The 20,509-nt window shown below is 43.2% G+C and overlaps 2 long non-coding RNA genes across 2 annotated transcripts in view; one reads left to right on the top strand and one right to left on the bottom strand.

Annotated features, from left to right (window-relative positions):
* The window catches only part of LOC310668941, a 61,549-nt gene extending 47,158 nt beyond the window's left edge, over positions 1-14,391 (bottom strand). Inside the window, exons 1-2 of the long non-coding RNA XR_014506915.1 lie at positions 14,282-14,391; positions 7,816-7,919 (exon numbers count right to left, since the gene is read on the bottom strand). This is a non-coding gene — a long non-coding RNA (uncharacterized lncRNA). The remainder of the gene's footprint in view (positions 1-7,815; positions 7,920-14,281) is intronic.
* LOC310668936 lies at positions 711-3,364 on the top strand. The gene is made up of 2 exons (XR_014506911.1): positions 711-888; positions 2,723-3,364. It is a non-coding gene; the product is annotated as an uncharacterized lncRNA (long non-coding RNA).
* Positions 14,392-20,509: the final 6,118 nt, after the last annotated feature.

The following is a 20,509-nucleotide window of genomic DNA, read 5'->3' as shown; positions in this document are numbered from 1 at the left end:
TGTGCATAGCATATAGACATCATGATTAGAAGCTATCAGTTTCATTCTCTTTTCAAACAATCTTAACAGTGCAATCCAAACCCAAAATGAGAAAATGGGATGAGAAAATTTAGATTCATTGGATCCTGGGCTTACCTGGCTGAGCCAGGGTTGCATACTGTCCAACTTTTTCCAATGCAAAATGTTGTTGGGGACTATGTGTTTTTGGGTACCATGAGAGATCACAACCCCCAAAAAGAACTTTTGTCAGGGTGAGTGCCCACTCCAGCTCAACTGGGGCTCATGCAAAACGTACATCAGCATAAGTCCTCTCTGCAAAGGAGTGTTTTTGGGGGAGTGGTGAGGGTGAGATGGGGCAAGGAGGTACTTACACCTATTTCAAACCCCATTCAGCTCAGTCATGTGACCTATGACCCAATCCTCAAAACAATCACCCACAATCACCTGCTGGCTCAGACAGGAGTAGCCCTACCCAGAGACTCCTAATCATCATTTAGAATGGTGAAACTTACATTGGTGTGAGGTACTTCCGCTTTCTTTAGTTAGGATTGCTACGTTAGTTGGTGGTCATAGCTTTTGGGATCAGGTGGTAACTTTCCTGATCTGTAGTACATATTCTAGCCGAGTTTCTACTACTTTGGTTTTTCAGGAATTCCCTAAGCTTTGCCTTTTAACTTCCATTTTACTAAACTTCTCATTTCTGAGAAGTTTCATTTTTGATTTGATAGCACTGTGACCACTGATCCAACAACATGCCTCACACCAGGTCTTGGGCAACATTTCAGGCCGAGTCCATCCCTCTTGTTGGTTCCTTGGTCAACTGTCTTCAGGCAGAGCACTCTAGACATTTTTGAAACTGGAGCATGCATTTATTGAACATATTTGAAGGTAACTAACACCAGCCATTTTACTTTTTAAGAGATTTTACATTTTACATTTTAAGAGATTTTACTTTCTTGGGTTCCATGATCACTGCAGATGGTGACAGCAGTAACGAAATTAAAAGACGCTTGCTTCTTGGGAGAAAAGCAATGACAAACCTAGACAACATCTTAAAAAGCAGAGACATCACCTTGTCAACAAAGGTCTGTATAGTTAAAGCTATGGTTTTCCCAGTAGTGTTGTGTGGAAGTGAGAGCTGGACCATAAAGAAGGCTGATCGTCAAAGAATTGATGCTTTTGAATTATGGTGCTGGAGGAGACTCTTGAGAGTCCCATGGACTACAAAAAGATCAAACGTATCAATTCTTAAGGAAATCAGCCCTGAGTGCTCACTGGAAGGACAGATTGTGAAGCTGAGGCTCCAATACTTTGGCCACCTCATGAGAAGAGAAGACTCCCTGGAAAAGTCCCTGATGTTGGGAAAGATGGAGGGCAGAAGGAGAAGGGGACGACAGAGGACGAGATGGTTGGACAGTGTTCTTGAAGCTACCAACATGAGTTTGACCAAGCTGCGGGAGGCAGTGTAAGACAGGAATGCTTGGTGTGCTCTGGTCCATGGGGCCACGAAGAGTTGGACACGACTAAATGACAACAAAACAACACCAGCCATTACAACAAATGTATACTTCGTCCTTGAATGCCTCCTTGATTTTCTTTTTGGCTACAAGGTCACTTTCCTACACATGAATGCTCATTTTGATCAGGTGGGGAGTGGCATTACTATGTTCCCAGCATTAAGTTACCAGTCTGGCATTGCCAGAGTTAACAGATCAGATTCAAATAACAAATTGAATTGGAATGTCACAGAGCAAATCCAAAACAGCTCGGGCTACTTCCAAATGCTACAGATACAATATGAATCTTCTGGCTGCTGCACACCCCTGATATTTATCTTATTTAAGCCCAAGCATTCCAACACCCACATTTTGGCTTGTAGGCTTCTAGCTTTAGCATGTAAACACCTATATTTGTCAATCCACTCCAAATGTCAGTCCGTCAGATCTTTATTGTTTATAGCCAATGGCCATTACAATATAAATCACAAAGAAATACCAATTAAGACAATTCAAAACCCAGTGTGTGGCAGCTGTGAAAAAGGCAAATTCCATGCGAGGGATCGTTAGCAAAGGAACTGAAAATAAATCTGCCAATATCATAATGCTGTTATACAAATCTCTGATGCAATTGCATTTGGAATGCTGTGTAGAGTTCTGGTCTACAGAGTTGGAAAAGGTTCTGTAAATGGTAAATGGTCAAGAGGATGGAGTGACTCCCCATTGAGGAAAGGTTGCAGCATCTGGGACTTTCTGGTTTAGGGAAAAGGTAGGTAAGAGGACGGGACGTGGGTGGCGCTGTGGGTTAAACCACAGAGGCTAGGACTTGCTGATCAGAAGGTCGGCGGTTCGAATCCCCGTGACGGGGTGAGCTCCCATTGCTCGGTCCCTGCTCCTGCCAACCTAGCAGTTTGAAAGCACGTCAAAGTGCATGTAGATAAGTAGGTACCCCTCTGGCGGGAAGGTAAACGGCGTTTCCATGCTCTGCTCTGGTTCGCCAGAAGTGGCTTAGTCATGCTGGCCACATGACCTGGAAGCTGTACGCCGGCTCCCTCGGCCAATAAAGCAAGATGAGCGCCGCAACCCCAGAGTCGGCCACGACTGGACCTAATGGTCAGGGGTCCCTTTACTTTACCTAGGTAAGAGGACAAGTGACAGAAGTTTTTAAAAGAATGGATGGCATCGATAAATGGATAAAAATGTCTGTCTCTCTCTCATAACACTAGGACAGACAAAAGAAAGCACTTCTTCATAGTTGAACTCTGGAACTCCCTTCCACAGAAGGCAGTGGTGCCCACCAACTTCAATTGCTTTAAAAGAGGATTGCACAAATTCATGGGGACAAACAAGGCTATCGACAGCTGCTAGCCATGGTGGCTAAGTTCTACCTCCACTGGCAGGAACCGTATGCCTCTGAATCCCAGTTGCTGGGACTCACAGATGCGCAGAGTGCTGTTGCGCACATACCCTGCTTGGAGGCTTCCTAAAGGGATCCGGTTGCCACTGTGAGAACAGGATTCTGGACCACATGGACCACTGGCTTGATCTAACAGCCTTTTCTTATGTTCTTAAGAGTTAGTCAAAGCACGCCAGTTTTCAGAACTGCAAATTATAAATATTTAAAATTATTAAGTTTCCCCCAAAACAGATGGCATTGGGGGTTGTTGTTTTTTCCAAATAGCAGGTTTTATTAGTTGAGAAAAGAAGGGGGTTCCAAGATTTGAAGAAGGAACACAGAATGAAAGGCAAGACATTTATAGTAGAGTTAAAATATATACAGATATAATACGTACATATAAAATATCACATAGAGGTTATTGCAATCACAGCACCAGCCCTTTCCTTAAAAGTAAGTGGCCTTAAAAGAGGGGGGGGAAATTCCGAAGGGCTCATTGTAGTTTGCTGCTAATGCTGTAGGTTCACCCTGTCTGTACAGCAGGGAGAATAAACTTGCAAGATAATCAAAATATTTGTAAAAAGCTTAAAAAGAATGAATGCCTTAAAATATATTCCTTAGTGCAATACAAGATTCTTCCTTCTACCAGACATACCAAATATTCATGAATGTTGCCAAATAAACTCATATTTAGTGGGAATGTGCCAACTCTGAGATAGTTTGGTCATATAAATCACAAACAGCCCCCAGCAGAAGCAAAAACGGAAGGGTTCACATCACCCCTGGTGGCATGCATTTTAGGAGCCAGTGTTGTCCCCTCCGCCCATGGCAATAAACATAACTTTTAAAAACTATAGATCCAAGGAATAACAAGACATATCCCTCCAGCCTTGAGGGATCACTAGATGAGTGGCAATGAACAGACACAGAACTAATTGTTGAGAAGCACATCCCCGCCACAGCCACCTCCATTTGGATGATCAGGAACATTTTCAGCCTCAATCCAAACTGAATCAACATCCTCAGCTAAAGGCAAACTTACTTAATTACATTACCTAATTTGCACTTTCCAGAATGATACAAAAACTGACGCAGACATCATTCAAAATTCAGTTTCCAGACAGATTATACACACACACACACACACACACACACACACAAACAAACAAATAAAATGCTTATGCTGGAGTAAAATGTACATAACAATTCATATAACAGTGAAAATTGCATTGCAAAAATGTACATATTAAGCAAAATAGCATGTAGAAATGTGAATATTGGGTGAAATTTGCACTAAAATGCTGAAGAATTTCCATGAGGAATTAAAAATGACAACTGCAAACTTAAGAATTCCTTAAGAATGGATATGTTTGATCTTCTTGCAGTCCATGGGACTCTCAAGAGTCTCCTCCAGCACCATAATTCAAAAGCATCAATTCTTCGGCGATCAGCCTTCTTTATGGTCCAGCTCTCACTTCCATACATCACTACTGGGAAAACCAGAGCTTTAACTATACAGACCTTTGTTGGTAAGGTGATGTCTCTGCTTTTGATGATCCTGCCTAGGTTTGCCATCACCTTTCCTCCAAGGAGCAGGCGTCTTTTAATTTCGTGACTGCTGTCACCATCTGCAGTGATCATGGAGCCCAAGAAAGTAAAATCTCTCACTGCCTCCATTTCTTCCCCTTCTATTTGCCAGGAGGTGATGGGACCAGTGGCCATGATCTTCGTTTTTTTGATGTTGAGCTTCAGACCATATTTTGCGCTCTCCTCTTTCACCCTCATTAAAAGGTTCTTTAATTCCTCCTCACTTTCTGCCATGAAGGTTGTGTCATCTGCATATCTGAGGTTGTTGATATTTCTTCCGGCGATCTTAATTCCGGCTTGGGATTCATCCAGCCCAGCCTTTCGCATGATGAATTCTGCATATAAGTTAAATAAGCTGGGGGACAATGTACAGCCTTGCCGTACTCCTTTCCCAATTTTGAACCAATCAGTTGTTCCATATCCAGTTCTAACTGTAGCTTCTTGTCCCACATAGAGATTTCTCAGGAGACAGATGAGGTGATCAGGCACTCCCATTTCTTTAAGAACTTGCCATAGTTTGATGTGGTTGACACAGTCAAAGGCTTTTGCATAGTCAATGAAGCAGAAGTAGATGTCTTTCTGGAACTCTCTAGCTTTTTCCATAATCCAGCGCATGTTTGCAATTTGGTCTCTGGTTCCTCTGCCTCTTCTAAATCCAGCTTGCACTTCTGGGAGTTCTCGGTCCACATACTGCTTAAGCCTGCCTTGTAGAATTTTAAGCATAATCTTGCTAGCGTGTGAAATGAGTGCAATTGTGCGGTAGTTGGAGCATTCTTTGGCACTTCCCTTCTTTGGGATTGGGATGTAGTCTGATCTTCTCCAATCCTCTGGCCACTGCTGAGTTTTCCAAATTTGCTGGCATATTGAGTGTAGCACTTTAACAGCATCATCTTTTAAAATTTTATATAGTTCAGCTGGAATATCATCACTTCTACTGGCCTTGTTATTAGCAATGCTTTCTAAGGCCCATTTGACTTCACTCTCCAGGATGTCTGGCTCAAGGTCAGCAACCACACTACCTGGGGTATACGAGACATCCATTTCTTTCTGGTATAGTTCCTCTGTGTATTCTTGCCACCTCTTCCTGATGTCTTCTGCTTCTGTTAGGTCCTTTCCACTTTTGTCTTTTATTATGGTAATCTTTGTACAAAATGTTCCTTTCATATCTCCAATTTTCTTGAACAAATCTCTGGTTTTTCCCATTCTATTGTTTTCCTCTATTTCTTTGCATTGCTCGTTTAAGAAGGCCTTCTTGTCTCTCCTTGCTTTTTTTTTTTGAAATCTGCATTCAATTTCCTGTATCTTTCACTATCTCCCTCACATTTTGCTTGCCTTCTCTCTCCCGCTATTTGTAGGGCCTCGTTGGACAGCCACTCTGCTTTCTTGCATTTCCTTTTCATTGGGATGGTTTTAGTTGCTGCCTCTTGTATAATGTTACGAGCCTCCACCCATAGCTCTTCAGGCACTCTGTCCACCAAATCTAAATCCTTAAACCTGTTCCTCACTTCCACTGTGTATTCATAAGGGATTTGACTTAGATTGTATCTTACCGGCCCAGTGATTTTTCCTACTTTCTTCAGTTTAAGCTTGAATTTTGCTATAAGAAGCTGATGATCTGAGCCACAGTCCGCTCCAGGTCTTGTTTTTGCTGACTGTATAGAGCTTCTCCATCTTTGGCTGCAGAGAATATAATCAATCTGATTTCGATGCTGCCCATCTGGTGATGTCCATGTGTAGAGTCGTCTCTTGTGTTGTTGGAAAAGAGTGTTTGTGATGACCAGCTTGTTCTCTTGGCAGAACTCTATTAGCCTTTGCCCTGCTTCGTTTTGAACTCCAAGGCCAAACTTGCCAGTTGTTCCTTTTATCTCTTGACTCCCTACTTTAGCATTCCAATCCCCTATAATGAGAAGAACATCCTTCTTTGGTGTCATTTCTATAAGGTATTGTAAGTCTTCATAGAAGTGGTCAATTACAGTTTCTTCAGCACCAGTGGTTGGTGCATAAACTTGGATTACTGTGATGTTAAAAGGTCTACCTTGAATTCGTATCGAGATAATTCTATCATTTTTGAGATTGCATCCCAGTACAGCTTTTGCCACTCTTTTGTTGACTATGAGGGCCACTCCATTTCTTTTATGGGATTCTTGCCCACAGTAGTAGATGTGATGGTCATCCGAGCTGAATTCGCCCATTCCCGTCCATTTTAGTTCACTGATGCCCAGGATGTCAATATTAATTCTTGCCATCTCATTTTTGACCACATCCAACTTACCAAGGTTCATGGTTCTTACATTCCAGGTCCCTATGCAATATTTTTCTTTACAGCATTGGACTTTCCTTTCGCTTCCAGGCATATCCGCAACTGAGCATCCTTTCGGCTTTGGCCCAGCCGCTTCATCAGCTCTGAATCTACTTGTACTTGTCCTCCGCTCTTCCTCAGTAGCATGTTGGACGCCTTCCAACCTGAGGGGCTCATCTTCCAGCGTCATAGCTTTTATATGCCTGTTGCATTTGTCCATGGAGTTTTCTTGGCAGGGATACTGGAGTGGCTTGCCGGTTCCTGCTCCAGGTGGATCGCGTTTGGTCAAAACTCTCCACTATGACCTGTCCATCTTGGGTGGCCCTGCATGGCATAGCTCATAGCTTCTCTGAGTTATTCAAGCCCCTTCGCCACGGCAAGGGGTGGGACTAACCACTATGAAGGGGAGAACATCCCCTAGTGGCTAACAAATCCAAACCTGTCCTCCTAGCTTATCTATGCATTAGACCCCCAGTTCTGTCTATCTACCTGGGCTTGTGCAGGGAACAGGTCGCGTTTCAGAGAAACAATGTAAGTTTAAGAAAGTTAACAAGCTGCTATTTGTCTAATTAGCCCAGCTTAGAGGGCTTTCAACTCATCTATTATTTGATCCTTCTAGCCAGGGATTGAAACTGGGCCCTTTTGCATGCAAGACTTGTCCTCTATCACTAATCTACAGCCTCTCTCCAGGGACCATATAACATTTATATGAAATACAGAAACTCACTTCATCAGCTGCAAGAGAAACTGTGAGCAAACTTATTTTTAAACCATATCCCCATTAAAATTTGATAGGCTCAATAGGGTCTGGGCAGGTAAACTTCCTTTGGGGATTGGAGACAGCCCCCCGCCCACCTCAATTCCCGCATGAAGAATGCCATTTTCCTTTTGCCTTAATGATTATGCTGCCCTTCTATTGCAAGGTTGAAAGGCCTCTCTTCCCCATCTTATGATTCCTCCCATATAATTCTCCAGGCCAGACTCATATAACTTATCTATATATGAAATCTCACAATCTGACAGGTTGCTAAGCTCACCTGGAAACGACTTTCTTTCTGCACAATCTCTTATGAATATCTTCCATTTCATTGTCTTTAGAAGAAGCCGCAGCCAAGTTAAGCATAGCAATTGTTAACAGATTCTGTTGAGAGAGAGAAAAAACACCGCTTGGATCTCTCAGTTGCACCAATGTATTTGTCATTTTAATATGCAGTACCTAAAATGGTGAGATGTATCTTTTTTTCTTTTGGGTGGAACCAGTACCAATCTGCTGGAAGGAATAAATTTTAACTAGAACCAATGCATTTCAAATTCCCACACAATTTGGAACCATCTTGGTTGGTATTCATTAAGATAAATATATATATATTATACTGGTTCTCTGCAAGTTTCCCTTATTTGGAAAGTGACATAGAGAAAAATAAGGGCCCAGTAGGTTATGAACCAGTTGCCAGCTTTCACAAAAATAATGAGTTTTCTTCCCATTTTAGTTGTTCCACAGAGCCTGGAATGCCTTTGGCTTGTCAAAACTTTCCTTTCTCTGGACCAATCCTATGTATGATTTAAATGGCAGCAGAAGGTATGAGGGTAATTGACCGCCCTAGGATGGCAGGTAGTGAAAGAACATAGTGGACGTCTTAAAGACAATGGATAAGTTGACACACATCTAACTCAGCCAAAAATTGATTAAAACTTTGTTGAGGGATCTTAAGGTTCTTCAGCTTTTTAAAAATACCCTTTTCAGAAAACCTAGCTATATTGTGCAGTTTTCTCAATAAGAATTAGAGAAGTGTATAACGGGAAAAGGAAAAACAGCTGGCAATTGTTGATAACACAAATACACACAATCACCATTATTTCTTCTCTCTCAGACCCACTTCATACCTGAAAATTTAGGAATACAACAAAATGAAAAAGAACCTAGAAATCCTGTCACTGGTCCATTTGTCCTAGGCTGGAAACACGGGACAGCAAATGTCCTGCAGTTGAATAATTTGAACTCAGGACTCCAGTTCTGGCAAAGGCTTAAATTCTTAGGTCAGATTGGTACATGAGGTACGCCTGTTACATATTACAGTAGTATCTCTGGTTATGTACTTAATTCATTCCAGAGGTCCATTCTTAACCTGAAACCGTTCTTAACCTGAGGTACCACTTTAGCTGTGCGATTTCTGTTCTCATCCTGGGGCAAAGTTCTTAACCCGAGGTACTACTTCCGGGTTAGTGGAGTTTGTAACCTGAAGTGTTTGTAACCCGATGTGTTTGTAACCTGAGGTACCACTGTACAGGAATCATCAGGTGCATGAGAGGTTAAAGGCATGAGCTAAGCATGAGTTAAGACATGGACCTATCAAGCAACACATTCCCTTCACCTGCTTTTTGAAGAGCAAAGAAGGCACAGCTATTGGCATGGCAAGCGACTGGAGTCCCTGGACTCGGCAAGGAAACAGACACTCCTTCTTGTGGGCTGGATGTTTGTGCCAGTGCTGGTGTTCCTGTGTTTGTGGTGTCAAAGGCAGAGTTAACCCTAACCCTAACCACTACGAGTCTTCTGGGTCCCTTCCCTGGGTTCAGATCTATGCCTCCCAGGTGCTTGGTTCCTCCCTGGGATCAGAGATCTCACATTCACCCTGTTGTAAACCCTCCCTAGGGTTCCCTAATTCCAACTTGGCAAGTTCTTCACATTCTTCTTCGTCCAAACACCCCCTCAGGAACATCTCCATAGGATTCAAGATATTGAAACTGGTAGATTTGCCCATCCCTAATTCAGTGTAATGTGTAGTTTGACCACATGCGGGTTTGAAGAGGTTGAGTGACAAGGACCAGAGCCTGTCAAAGGACAAGTGAGTCATATGCAAAGTAATGGGATCCGTCCCACCCCCTACACAGTAGCCTCTAGGTCTGGCACACTTAGCACAGTTTGCTCAACTCCTTTCATGGTCTTGTTTCTAGCAGGAGGGGGGGAATGGTGCTGCCTGGTTCCGTGGTGTGTGCTGCCATCAATTTAATCCAGCAGCTTTTGAAGGAGGCAAAATGGGTGTCAGGAAGAATTTACAGGAACTATTAAGTTCACTTAGTAAAATTAGCAGTCTTATGCCATCACATATAAATTGATTTCTTTCCTTTTATCCTCTCCTCCCCCACTGTAGGCAAACAAACATGTTCCCTGTAAATATACATCACAACAGAGTGACAGTCACTCAGCAAGCAAAACAATTTACCCACAAAATCCATCATTCAGTTCATTACAGGATGTCCAACAACTGCAGGCTTGGCATGTAGGGGATACAAGAGGCAGGGAGTTCTGAATACAGAGTGCAATTCCTTAAAGGAAGCCAGAAGAAGAGGTTGCCTGAAAGAACTCTCTCTCGGTTTATGTTTGCTTGCCTTGGTTCTCCCCACCACCCTGATTACTGCAGGGATAGCCAATGCCTATCCTTCTGTATCCTTATCACCGACACCCATCACTCATCACACCTTGGATGGTGAAGATATATAGCAGGCACTCCTGGGGAATGTAGAACCCAGGCTGCTTTGGGCTTTATGTCACATGGGAAGTCTACATAAGTCAAGGAGGCTCTCTACTTTAGACCTTCACTCTCCAACTCATGAAGGACAGTTGGGCCAGGCAGAAGGGAGATAATGCAAAGGGCAAGGCTGGTTACTGCACCCCAGCTCTCCACTCACACAGATCTTAACCATGTGAGGCTTTGAATGCCTGGACAGGGCCATAGTGAATAATGAAAGCATAAAAATGTAGGGCGAATAAGGAGAGCTTGAGATAACTGTGGTGAAATGTACATACTTAGAAAGGTAAGAATGAGCAAAGGGTAAAGCATATTGCTTTAGAACTGGAGGGCGATAAGCTTCAAAACAAAATTCTTTTAATGTTACTTACTGACCCATTTCCACCCCTATTTCCATCATTTCACACTAAAGGTCAATGTGTATCCAGATGGACTGCTAAATGTCCATACCTCTGTGTGGGGTGGTGGTGAGGGTATGAATTGCTTTCCAGACTTTTCTTGCACACACAACAGCTTCTCTAAAGCTTTTCTAAAGTAACTGCAAATATTACAAACAATTCACTGATAATAGAAACAATAACAAGCATGGCTACAAAAGGGCAACAGGAGACAGAACAAAAGACAAATGACATGCAGCAGGGGCATTTACTATTGAGTAGGAGCACAAGCCTTGGAATGCCACAATGAGTGTCCATTTGTATGCAGATATCATTATGGATTGGTATGCTAGCCTACCATTTTAAATGGCAGACTGGGGATATTTACTCATAAAAAGCAATTGATGAATTTGTAAGTTTTGATTTCTCTCTGTTTCTCTTTTTTTTTCAATCTTAAATTTGGTTCTCCACATTCCTGCAGCAGTTTGCATTTTTAAAATGTCCTCATTAACATTCATTTCTCCTCATATATACCTAAAGGAGCACAATATCAACCTTCTCAGGCCTTATTGTGAGGCCTTGTCTGTGGTGCTTGCACTGGTTGCAGCCTGGCTGGCACTGAGTCATAGTAGGGCCTTCTTAGTGGCAGCTCCCTGTGAGGATATGTGATTGTTTTCAAATGTTTTGAATAAGTTCATTTTATTTTACTTTTATTGTTTCAACATTTTTGCATTTGCCACCTGGGGGCTCTTTGGGAGGAATGGGAGGAACAGATTTATTACTTTATTTGACCCATATGCCTAATATGCTCATTCATACAAGCAATCCCCCCTAACATACTGCATTTTTACAAGTTATTTTCATTAATATATGCACTTGTATGCATACTTCCTTCTAAAATGTGCATGTTTTGTACCCTTTACTTAGATAACTGCAAATTTCTGAGAAGTGTGAATTGAAAGATAGGTTTCAAAGCCACCGAAAAGGAAAGGAAGAGAAGAAATGGGAGGAGCAGAAAGGAGGGTAGAAGTACTAAGTGTTCAAGGTGACAGGGGAAGGAAGTGAGAGGTGATCAGGAACGGGAGCCAGAGGGAAGAAAGCTTTGGCAAAAGCTTTGGCAAAAGCTTTGTCTTCTTCCCTCCATTTTCTCTTGCCTCTTCATCTTCTGCAATTTTCAGCAGGTGTATGTATGTATGTATGTATCCACACACACGCATCCATGTGCAAACATGCATGTGTTATATGCAATATTGATATGCACTGTCTATTTCCCTTAGCAGACAGACATTTCACTCAAGCACTACAGTGGTACCTCTGGATGCGAACGGGATCCGTTCCGGAGCCCCGTTTCATCCTGAGCAGAACACAACTTGCATCTGCGCGTGCGCGGGTCACGATTCACCGCTTCCGCGCATGCGCGTGACGTCATTTTGAGCGTCTGCGTATGTGCGAGTGGCCAAACCCGGAAGTACCCCATTCCGTTACTTCTGGGTCGCTGTGGAACGCAACCTGAAAACACTCAACCTGAAGCGTCTTTAACCCAAGGTATGACTGTACTAGGTTGATAGTGTGTTTCTAGACACGTCCTGTCAGAAATTCCGTGGGACTTACTTCAGCCCCAATCTTTTTTGTGATGTTTTTATGGTTCAGTTGCTTCAGGCTGTTCCATGTTTCATAAATGAATATAGGTAATTTCCTATGTAAACCGCTTAGAGGTTTTGACAATGAAATGGTGTACAGATTTCAAATAAATATTATTATATTATATTATATTATATTATAATAATTTTTTCAATCTAATCATGATCAAACCAATGATCAAACACGAAGTGACCACCCAGGGTTTTTAACCAACAACCCAGTTTTTTTAAAAAATGATGGGTTGGCCAGCAGCTGTTGGGGAAAAAATAACCACTAGTTTTCTATATTATATGGAATAGAGGATGGAAAAAGCTTTAAAGCAACCCTAAAAAAAAGGAGGGGAACAAAAACTCAAGATCTAAAAGGCACACCAAAGGTGACTTCAACTTAATTAAGCTTTCCATAAGTTGAAAAGAATAGGAACGAGGAAGGGTATTGAAAGTAGTGACAAAAAAAATTAGAGATAAGCAAACCTTGGGGGGGGGGGGAAGAGTTTAAACCTAAGGTCAGAGGGGATGGAAAGTTATGCTGCTAAGCCTTTTAATTATTACTGCTGCGACATAGACTTAATTTTTTCCTTGTCTCGGTCTGCTGGTAGGTGGCCGGTACGAACACCATGCCTAATGTTCACAGAAACCAATAAAACATCTTGAACTGCACAGACTGTCTTCCTTCCGGCTGTGCAGCAGCTTTTAAACCAGTGTTTTATGTAATAATCCTTTGTAGGAATGTGGGGAGAGGAAATTAAGGTGCAAAAACTTAATAAAAATCCAATTTTCTGAAGCATTTGAGACGAATAAAATGGAGCCCTGCGACTGGTTCTCATTATGGCATGAGAAGTCCTTTATCACTGCTTCCTCCCTCATATGCAATCTCAAATCGTGTTTAGCACAACTGTGGCATTTTCAAGAATCAGGCCACCCTGCGGATATAAAAGAGGCAAGTTCCTTTGAGGATCCACTTCCCTCGCAGGAAATATGGTTAGATTTTCTGTGCTTCTGGTCAGCTAGGAAAGCTGAATACCCGTAATTATAAATATTTTCAGTTCCTCCCCTGCCTCCACCCATTTCCCACTGTTGCTTTTATCAAGGCTAGGATTCATCAAAACTACACTGGGGCCACGCGGCAGCTCAGCTAAGTAACAGGGTATTGTTTATTACACTCTTTGTATCCTGTCTGTTCTCTCCTGACGATGAGATGCACAAGGCAGCCAACAGCAAAATTCAACAAGAGCAATGATACAGAATATCCATATCTACCTAGAAACCAGGAGGGTCAATGAGGAGGTATTCTGCCATGCAAATAGTCTCCCAGCAGTGACCTTGCTACTACTTTTGAGAAAGGAGAGGAAGAGGGTGAAGCAGCAGTGATGCACCAATGGCTCGAATTTGGCACCTCTGAACTCCACCAATATTCCAACTGCCCCACCCCTCCCTGTTGTTGCTGTTTAATTAGCCAAAGGCCTGGGAGAAGAGAATCATAAAATTGTAGAGTTGGAAGGGACCCTGAGGATCATCTAGTCCAACTCCCTGCAGGAATATGCAGCTGTCCCACACGGGGATTGAACCTGCAACCTAGGTGTTATCAGTGCCATGCTCTAACCAACTCAGCTATCCAGGCTCTAGGGATGTCTTTTTCTGGTGCCTAAATATATGTAATGAAGATGCCAGGCAAGCCTACCTGGGGAAAGCATTCCACAAATGGGGAGCCACGACAGAAAAGGCCCAATCTTGTGTTGCCACTCCTCTGGCGGAGGGGGCACATGAAGAAGGGGTGTCAGATGATGATTGAAAGGTCCAGGCTGGGTCAAATGGTATGCAACAGAAAATCTGATAAACAATGGTGAACCTGCTGCCGGGAGGTCAGGTGTGTGGCACTGCCCCTTCATGCTGCCCACCACTGCTCTAAACAGCACCGCAAATAATAACAATCAAACAGAAAACAAAACATCCACATACCCAACCCAAAAGAAGAGAGACAGGTGTGGCAGGGACCATAGTAGGGAAATAGAGCTGCACCATTCAGTTGCCTTGCACTGTCTCCCGGTAGTCACTTTGGATGGGACTGGAGAAGACAAGTGTGTAGACTGAAGGAACAGAGGCGGAGTCAGTGGCGGAGCTTCAAGCTCTGGCGGAGGGGGAAACAGGTGGGGGCATGGCCAGCATGCGTCTTGGGGGCGTGGTATGCTGCCCGCAGGGGCATGGTGCACATCCTGCAATGGCACTCCACCGGGATGCTGCCGCCGGGGGCGGTGCGGCCCCCCCCCCGTTCCTCCGCCAGTGCTCTGGGTATCTTGTCCTGTGGCCCTCTCAAATCTGGAACTGCAGTTGACCCCAAGATAAATGTTATTTATTTATTTTATTTATTTATTTATTTACCCCACCCTTCCCCGCCAAGACCGGGCTCAGGGCGGCTAACATCAAGTATAAAAACAATTGATTAAAATACAACTTTTAAAAGTACAACTTAAAATGCAGCCTCATTTCAGTGGAAGCCCAGATCAAAAACTGTTTGGGGGGAAAAAACATCAAATCTTCACCAAGGCCAGCTATCCAGACTAGTCCTACGTGGGCCAGAAAAAAGCCAGGGAAGTCCTCAAATAGGGGTTCCATCACAGAAGGAAAAGGAAAGAGGGGGGAGAGGATGAGGCTGACTCCAAGCCAAAGGCCAGGCGGAACAACGCTGTCTTACAGGCCCTGCGGAAAGAAATCAGATCCTGCAGGGCCCTGGTCTCATGAGACAGAGCGTTCCACCAGGCCGGAGCCAGTGTTGAAAAGGCCCTGGCCCTGGTTGAGGCTAATCTTCCTTGCTATTTATGGACCTTAAGGTCATCCGCGGGGCATACCAGGAGAGGTGGTCCCGTAGGTACGAGGGTCCTAGGCCACAAATGGCTTTAAAGGTCAAAACCAGCACCTTAAACCTAACCCTGTACTCCATCGGGAGCCAGTGCAGCTGTAAAAGCACTAGGTGAATGTGGTCCCATGGCAAGGACCCCGTAAGGAGCCTCACCGCGGCATTCTGCACCTGCTGGAGTTTCTGGGACAACTTCAAGGGCAGCCCCACGTAGAGCGAGTTACAGTAGTCAAGTCTGGAGGTGACCGTCACATGGATCACTAAGGCCAGATCAGGGCAGGAAAAGTAAGCGACTCTTTATCTCTCTATAGAGCAAAAAACACAAAACAGCCTGATGACGACTGAGCACAGATAGTTGTTATGTGTTGCTAACTGACTGTTGAGCAGGGGTATAAATAGAAAGGTGGGGAGGAGAGATGGAATGGAGTATCTTGGGAAAGTGCAATGGCTTGCTGGAATCCTGAACAGGATCCTGCCATTCTGCAACATTGTGTTGCAGGTTTCACTTGTAGTTACTATTGTCAGGGGAATGATTGCGCAGGAAGCCACCATCGGGTGGTGGTTGAATTTGCTAATTGGGAGAATGGCTTTAATAATCCCATTCCAAAGTTTCAAACAATAATAGGCTTGTTGCTGTTTTTGAAATTATTATCAGTCCCAAGAGAAAGCAACAGCGTTTTCATGGCTCTATCTGTTACACAGCATCAACCTTCTTCAATTTTCAACAGAGGATTTCCTCCCCCCATCTTCACTGAATTCAGGATCCCTATATTATTTAGAAATATGTCATTTTTTTCTGGCCTTTGCACACTCGTGTAGCCTTGTACTTTCTTTTCTTTTTTTTCCTGAGGTGAAGGTTTCTGTGCCTGACAACTATTGCCACACAACATTTGTGTCAAATGTTTGCAACACCATAATTTTCGACAGTGCATCTCGAAGTCTAACAAATGCCCAGAGCTACCCAGTTTGCAACTATGGTGGCAAAGAAATGAGTTCTTTAAAGGTGCAAACGTATTCTGGAGGTGGTGATTGAAAGCATTTTTGCATCTCGACATAGATGCAAGTTAGCATTACTTGTCCCCGACATCCTGTCAGGCCCTCGAGTGATCAAGATAACAACTCCAGGAAGGAGAAAGAGGAAAAGCATCTCTAACCATCAGGGTGCCGTTTTGCTCACAGTTCAGCTATAAAAATTTGATTAATATGTTGTGCTTGCAGGTTACCGTGTTCAAGTGATGATTTTATTTTATTTTTGCTTGCTTCTCTGCTCACAAAACTCTCAGTTCTCTGTGACTCATCTGCTTTACAAAGTTGAACCCAGAGTGCTGGCACACAAAAGGAAACTACATAATTGAACTAAATTCTGCAAATCAGAAAAAAAAAATCTAGTTTTTAAAAAGGTGTTTTTGGCTCTATATTCCGTTTGCAGAGAATGCAGTCACTTAGCAGGAACATTTATTAGCACTCTTAATTTCTATTCCTGGTAGAATCAAAACTCAAACAGCTTGTTACCCAATAAAATCTCAACGGGTTTCTCCCCCTCTTACTTGTAATCTGATTAGAGGAGCTGTCATTTACTTAGAGCGTAAGCAGCCGATCTGAGTTGCATCTTTTATAGAAAAGCTCCATTAACAGCCAAAAAGAAATGTGATCAGTGACTTATATACTTAACTGTCAAAGAACAACATTCAAGTCAAAGGAAAAATTTAAAACGAATGAGTAATGAGGACTCAGGGAGCAGGGAGGGCAGCTACTGCAACAAAATTTTAATAGCATGTTATTCCAACACACTAATTGGAATAGATGGAATGGATGTGCCAGCAGTCAGCCAAGCTGAGCACTAGAGAAGGGTCCCAGGGACGCAGAAAGTTCCATAGCAACCCAGGGGGATGTGCTGAAATTCACCACCCTCCCCACTGGTCCCCTACTGGGCAAGTAGCAGTGAGAGATCTATAAACTGAGGCTTTTTATGTAAAGTAAGATGACGAGCGACCATCATAGATGGGAGATGAGCTTGGTGGGGGCAGCAGTTGAAGAGAGAGGAAAACAAATACTGCATGGTTACACTGGGGTGGGGGGATGTTGCATCTGTGTTGAGGGTGGGTGTGGGTCCATTGGCAGCACTGTGCCAGGAGTTCCCATGAACCTGGAACCAATTCTGCCCCTGCTTAGTTTTACCTGGATCTGCTAGTATCTCCCTCTTGTGCACGGATGATGCTATTTTGGCTATATAAAGACTGACAGCCCTTGAGACCGCTATTAGTGTATATAATGAATGTTTTACAGCAGAATTCAAGTTTTGCGGGTGGGTTCTCAATCTGGTGAGAAGTACAACCACCATCTCTCATCATTAGCTTGTACATGACATGTTCAAAGGTCCATACCAAGAGCCTCTTTATAGGATATATGTTAAGTGACTCACGTTGCATGTAAGGGTAATTTAATATAATTTGATTTACTTCTTTCCTCTCTCTGGTTTAAAATATGGGCCAATAAAATGATTCGCACCTGCCTATTTTTCTTCTTCTTCTTATCCTGGCCAATATCTTTTCATTGCACAGATGTATGACAAGAACAAGTAGTGTGCTCTCCACAATGCAAGAGGGAGGCTTAGCCTGGCAGTTTTAAAGCAGGGAGCTTACACTGCAAAAATAGGATGCAGAAACTACACAGGTGTTGAGGAGAGAGCAAATATGAACAGATCCAAGTCTATAATAACCAGCTGGTATACATACATATATATATACACACACACACACTGGAAAAGAGAGAAGAGCAGAAAATTCTCAGCAAGAACAGAAATAAACACTCTTATTCTGTCAGGAGTGGTTGCATGTCCAATTTATGCAGAAGTGTTGTCTGTTTACATGTGCAAAATAGGTGCATAGAAAATGTCAGCTATGACATACAATTGGTGGAGGAACCTGTCCCATCTAGTGCAGAAAAATTCTCTGGCAATGGTTAGTTGATATTCCACTGAGGTCCCAATACAAGCTGTTTCACATTTATATGTCAGTACTGTGTAGTGGTTAGAGTCTTGGACTGGGACCTGGGAGACCAGAGTTCCATTTCCCACTCACCCACAAAGTTCACTGGATGACCAAAGCTACCTTACAAGGTTGTTGGGAGGATAAAATGAAGGGTGGGGGAAGAGAACCATGTATACCACATTCAGCTCCATGGAGAAAAGGTAGGCTATGCAGATGATACCCAGTGAGGGCAGTGAGCATACTGTGTGATTGTCACGGTTGGAGGATGGATGGAGGTTAAGAGATGGTGATTGAATCCCAGCACAAACAAAAGTGTTGTTTCTTGGGCACAGGAGGCAGGCAGGTTGGGGGACTCCCAGGTCCTGAATGGGGTATCTGTGCCACTAAATTACCAGCTGCACAGCCTTGGGGTTATTTTGGACTCACAGCTGTCCATGGAAGCACAGGTTAATTCTGTGTCCAGGGCAGCTGTCTACCAGCTCCATCCGGTATGCAGGCTGAGACCCTACCTGCCCACAGACAGTCTCACCAGAGTGGTGTATGCTCTGCTTATCTCCCATTTGGACTACTGCAATGCATTCTAATGCATTCTACATGGGGCTACCTTTGACGGTGATACGGAAGCAACAAATAATTCAGAATGTGGCATCTAGATTGGTGACTGGGAGTGGCCACTGGGAACCATATGACATCTGTCCTAAAGGATCTACAGTGGCTCCCAGTATGGTTCCAAGCACAATTCAAAGTGTTGATGCTGACCTTTAAGCCCTAAACAGACTCAGTCCTGTACAGTGGTACCTCAGGTTACATACGCTTCAGGTTATACACTCCACTAAGCCAGAAATAGTGCTTCAGGTTAAGAACTTTGCTTCAGGATGAGAACAGAAATCAGGCTCTGGCAGTGCAGTGGCCGCAGGAGGCCCCATTAGCTAAAGTGGTGCTTCAGGTTAAGAACAGTTTCAGGTTAAGTACGGACCTCCAGAACAAATTAAGTACTTAACCCGAGGTACCACTGTATACCTGAAGGAGCGTCTCCACCCCCATCATTCTACCCGGACACTGAGATCCAACGCTGAGGGGCTTCTGGCAGTTCTCTCACTGTGAGAAGTGAGGTTACAGGGAACCAGGCAGAGGGTCTTCTTGGCAGTACCACCCTCCCTGTGGAACAACCTCCCATCAGATGTCAAGGAGATAAAAAAACTACACAACTTTTAGAAGACATCTGAAGGCAGCCCTGTTCAGAGAAGTTTTAATGTTTATGGATTTATTGTGGTTTTAGTGTTGTTGTTGTTGCTGCTGCTGCTGCTATTTAACGCTAAAATACTGATAATTTTTATGAGTACTTTTCTTTGAAACAATTGCAAACTAATGTGGAAATGTGGATAACTGAGTTTAGGACTGGAAAACTGAACAGATTCACCCCTAACAGATCTAGCCATCCCAATCCAAAACAACACCTTAAATCAGAGCTTTCCATTTCCCCCTATTTTTTTAAATATTTTCAATAATTTAAAATTTTAACATCCAAATAACTTACTTATCCATCCCTTCTAGACTTCACCCCACCCCACCCCTGGTTTCCAATTTCTCCGCTTTATTACTTTACACATCTTTAGTTTCCCATTCAGTTACAAGTCCATTGATAACCCTGATTCACATTACTTCTTAGATGCTATGTCAATCCTGGTAATGTCTTTACAGGGGACCTTATGATATTCTATAAATTTAGTCCAGTCTTGTATAAACTTTTTTTCAACTTGGCCCTGGATTGATATATAGATAGATAATTTATTACGGTCGGAGACCAGCTTATAAAACACACTTGGGGGTACAGTCACAGAAGAAGAACAATTAAAACAATTTTCACAGTCATCTTTGCCATTTTGGCATAGTCTATCATCTTAGTTATCCATTCCTCCTTCATTGGTACTTCCTCTTCTTTCCATTTCTGAGCAAGTAGCATCCTTGCGGCTGTAGCATCCTTGCGGCATACATAAACCAGAGCTTCCCAAACTGTGTGTCGCGACATGTTAGTGGCTGCAGTGTGCAGGTGTGTCACACATACACTTCTCACACTCCTCCCAGGGCCGGAAAGGCATTAGTTTAACCTCTAGTTCGCTAGTAAAACTGAATGACTGTGTCATGAAATGATGCATGGCTAAAAAGTGTGTCACCAACATGAAAAGTTTGGGAAGCTCTGCCTTACATATATCTTCTTTGGGTTGCAAATGTTTACTTAGGAGTGCAACTTATTCAGATCATTGAGGATAGAGTTTAGGAATGTTACAGTTATGTGGCTAGGCAGTGACTCACGGGATGTGTGCGTGAAAGGATTGCGCATCC

Source organism: Podarcis tiliguerta, assembly GCF_965153285.1.
Source record: "Podarcis tiliguerta genome assembly, chromosome: Z".
Lineage (NCBI taxonomy): Eukaryota > Metazoa > Chordata > Lepidosauria > Squamata > Lacertidae > Podarcis > Podarcis tiliguerta.
This window is presented reverse-complemented; position numbering and strand designations above follow the sequence as displayed.